The following is a 4,679-nucleotide window of genomic DNA, read 5'->3' as shown; positions in this document are numbered from 1 at the left end:
CACTCCCTCTTCTTTATGGCAACCCCTGAGATATTGGAACACTGCTATCATGTCCCCTCTCGTCCTTCTCTTCATTAAACTAGACATACCCAATTCCACAAGGATTGCTAAATTTTATATTTCTAGGCTTAGGATATAGACCGTATTAGGCAAATGTTGCTGTTGGTTGATTAAGTATGTTTGTGATCTAGCAGTTTTATAATTGCCTTAGGGCAGGGCTTTTCAACCAGTGGTATGGGTACCACCTGTGGTACATTGGGACCTGGCAGGTGGTACGCTACCATCCTAGAAAAGTGGTAGCGGGGGAGGGGAATGAGCTGAACCAATGGCAGCACCGCATAAGCCTGAGCGAGAGATGGCTGGAGCTGCAGGGCTGTCAGGCCTCAGCGGAAATGCCAGGATCAGCGCCAGGCTCCAGCTGGAGCTCGGCGCTGATCCTGGCACTTCTGCTGAGCGCAGAAGAAGCGCTGATCAGCTGGAATGTTGCAGCATCTCCAGGGTCTTGTGATTTACATTCAGATGCTTGGCAACTGATTCATATTTATGACGGTCACAGTGTCCCAGGGTCATGTGAAGTGACCAAAACCTGCTGCAACCACCCAGCAGACAGAGGGAATAAAAACCAAACACCCTCCCACCCCACCCCCACTGCCAATCCTCAACAGAAATGCTCACAACAATGAAAACCTCGGACAGGAGGAAGAGCGCCGCCGGGTAGGCAGGCAGGTGTCTTGCTCGGCTGTGGCTTGGGGGCCACTTTTTTCAGTGCCATTGTAACTTCGAACAGTCACTAAGCGAACTGTTGTAAGTCGAGGACTACCTGTACTTTATCACTTTTTCCCTTTTTTGGGGGGGGGTCAAGTTTTTGACACCTTGCTAGGCGACTGGTGGTACTTGGATATTGCCATATCATAAAAGTGGTACAATTGGTGAAAAGGTTGAAAAGCCTTGCCTTAGGCTATCTGTATATGTTGGAATTTCTGCAGACTTTGAGGTTTTATGATAATAGCAGAAAAGCTTATTTTAATTCATATGGTCAAAAGGCTCACCAGGACAGGAAGATCTGAAGCACCTTCCTTTCCCTTTTTCTTTACTCAAATTGAAGAAGAAAGTCATGGATAGAAGAACTAAAAATGTCCCAGCTAGACAGTCTAAGATTATTAGGAGAAGGCAGCCTAATTAATTATCTTTTATTGGGAACTCTGGGCAGAAGAGGTCTACCAGTGAGGTTTTAAATTGTCTACCCTCCTAGTTTGTAGCAATAAATTCTTGCTACAATTGCTAAGATGTATGGAATCCAAGAGAAAATCAAATGCCCTAGAGATCTTTTTGCAGATGATAAAGGAAGCAGTTAAGCCAAGGCCATAGTTGGGCTTCTGGAATGAATTCACAATATTACTTCTGATGGCTCTGGGGTGGGTAGTGAGGCTGAGCCAAAGTTTAATAAATTAATTTTTACTGTAGCAGTACCTCTTCTGAGACTCACTGAAAACTGAAAAAGAAGGGCTGCTTTAATGAATGGCAGAGAGATAGAGAGCTCACATAAAGCCTGAAACATGCTTTTCAAATCATAGAGTTGTTGGAAATTGGATGATATATGCGTTTAAATAAATAGATACATAAATAAACAATGAACTGTTTTTTAAGCACAGTGCTGGGGTCTGGGAAGCAGAGAGAAATATAAATAATAACCAGTGAATTCTTGGTAGTCACAGTGTCTCTTGTAGCTATCTCTTCAGAGTCAGCTCAACTCTTCACAGTTTTCCTGAACTTTATGTAGGTAAAGGATTATGCATACTTGGGAACAACTGGATGGAACTCATCTGGGCTCCTCGGATCATACAGGCAGGGCTGCATTGTTTGTGTAATGTGTAATATATATATATATATATATGATCCTGAAGGGATGGCTGCTGCTTTAGAGTCAGTTTTGATTCTTGATGATTGCTTGAACAAACCATTACAGTTTTCTTGGAAAGATTTTTCAGAAGTGGTTTGCCATTGCCTGCTTCCCAGGGTTGAGAAAGAATGACCAGCCCAAGGTCAACCAATTGGCTCATGCTTAAGGCAGGACTAGAAGTCACAGACTTATATTTCATAGTCTGGTAGCTTAATCACTACACCAATGCTGGCTTTTAACTCCATTGAATTGAGATTTTTGGTATACAAAGAATTCTACAGGGAAATAGTATTTACAATTTTTAAGATTGAATATCACAAGTCAAGGTGACTAGAGTGATGCAAGAAATAGCCTATAGTGGGTTGTTGTTGGTAAGATGCAGAAAACCTTTACCCAATTTTTAATATTCCCATTGGGTGGCCAGACAATCAGGAGATCACATGTCAAGGCAGATCTTAGGCAGCAAAGAGCTTAGCAAGAGATTCTGTCTCTAATGTATTGTACCACAGAGACCTTCACCTATGATTTTATTTACAATATGGAAAATAAAATTACAGCCTGCAAAGTGTTTCTGTTTACTAAAATCAATTTATGTAAGATTTTTCCTATATTGTAAAATCCATATCTGTGCTGACTAAGCCATGCTAGATTTCTTATCCATAAAATGTAGACTTGTTTCTTGATATTCTGTGCCATAATTCCAATATCTGTGCCATGTTATATAATATTACTACTATTTATTTGACTGGGTTCACACATGTTATGTCATGATTTGTTTAAATACAGGTAGTCGTTGTTTAACATCTACTTGTTTAGTGACCGTTTAAAGTTGTGATGGCATTGAACAAGAGGTACTTATGATGGGGCCTAATAGTTGCAGCCATTGCAGTGCCCTGCAGTCACGTGATCACCATCTGCTACCTTCACTGTTGGTCTTCAACAAGCAAAATCAATGGTGAAACCAGTAGGAGGTAGCAAATTATGATTGTGTGCTTGCGGGATGTTGTGATCATGTTGGATTTGCCTGGCAGCAACTGGGACTGCTGGACAGCTGTCATAACATGACATTGTGTCTTACAATTGAATCACTTTCTAACAAAGTTCCTAGTCCCAATTACTGTTGGTAAGTGAGGATCATCTATATTGCTTTTTATACAAGTCCCAATTGGTTGGATTTTTATATTTTGCTATACCACAAATTGTAAATTGTGTTAACCACAATTGCCTATATTCCTACAGTGGGCTTCACAAAAACAAAATCAGAATGAAGTAGGAACCAGCTGCTGTCTTTTCTAATAATTGATTATTTAACTCCCTTCTGTCCAGCCAATGTTTCTCCAGGCCAAATGTTATGTTTGAAAGCTAACTCAACCCTATGTCTTAATATAAATGCTACTGATTATTAATTTGTATGTAAAATAAGGTTGTTAACTTTATTAATGAATAGTATCAGTTATCAGACCTTTAGCACGTTTATTTATTTAGAAGAACGTTATCAATGTACTGCTTGGATTTTCACAGAGGCAGACTTATCAGTATTCAAAGTGAGACAGCGAAACAAACATCAAATTTAATTGTGTTAACCAGACTTCAAAACTATAATCTGTATACAACAGCTAATGCTTTCATTACTTATCAATTCACTTATAATTATGCTATAAACTCCAAAAAAGTTAAGCACTTAGCAAATAAGAGTAGATTTTTCTTGACTGTTTACACATTGACTAAAGAATAAATATAGACTTGGGAGAAAGGATAGATGTTTAGTTTTAATAATTAAGTATTATTGCTGTAATTCCATTCATTGCTTAGCTGCATTCCATATATTGCTGCCTGTCTGTTCCTATACTTGTTTATTTCATTAGTTGGTGGTTTGATGTGATATTCAGAATATTTTTGAAATTCTCAGTCATGTTTTAACCCTTTTTCTTCCTGAAAAGAGTCAACAATACTCTGATAATGGAATTGTGATTGTTTTCCTTGCCAATCCTAAAGATGCTTATACTTGGAAAAGAATTTTTTGTGAAATTTGTAAAAACCCAGTTAAGACTGAAAGGTGAGCACATTTTGGTTTACAACTTGGTTACCTTCAGATTAGCAGTCAAAAAAAAAAACATTACACAGACATCTATGTCTAAACAAGGCTGTCACAGTTGCATGCAGATTGACCTTGTTTTTGAAGGGCACAAAAATCTGATAATAGCAAGAATGATTAGAAACCAAAAGGATCAGATCAATTATGGAAATTATACTTATTCCTTGAATAGCTATTTTGATGCATAATTAGTTCAATAAAACATAGAACAAATAGGGATCGTTTTTTAATTCTCATCCCCAAATTAGAAATGACATTTTTATTTTGCATTGATATTCCAAATGGCAATGTCATGCAATTTCAGATCTGACGATTAAATGAGTGTCCTCCAGGATTGGGAATTTATTTTTATGTGCATTTCAGCAATTTGTTTATCCTGCATTTTGTTTAAGGTAGTAAAGGTAATGTGGCAGGGGTGATCAAAATGCTGGGCTTGTCAACCGAAAGGTAGGCTGTTTGAGACCCAGGCACTACAAGATGGGGTGACCTCCTTTTCTTGCCCCACTCCTGCCAACCTAGCAGTTTGAAAGCATACAAATGCATGTAGATAAATAGCTACCACTTCAGTGGGAAGGTAACAGCATGCTGTGCTCCTTGGCATATAGTCATGCTGGCCACATGACCATGGAAGTGTCTTTGGACAATGCTGGATCCCTCAGCTAGGAAATGGAGATGAGCACCACC

The sequence above is a fragment of the Protobothrops mucrosquamatus genome, unplaced genomic scaffold (assembly GCF_001527695.2).
Source record: "Protobothrops mucrosquamatus isolate PMUCROS unplaced genomic scaffold, P.Mucros_1.0 scaffold142, whole genome shotgun sequence".
Lineage (NCBI taxonomy): Eukaryota > Metazoa > Chordata > Lepidosauria > Squamata > Viperidae > Protobothrops > Protobothrops mucrosquamatus.
Note: the sequence above shows the minus strand (reverse complement) of the source record.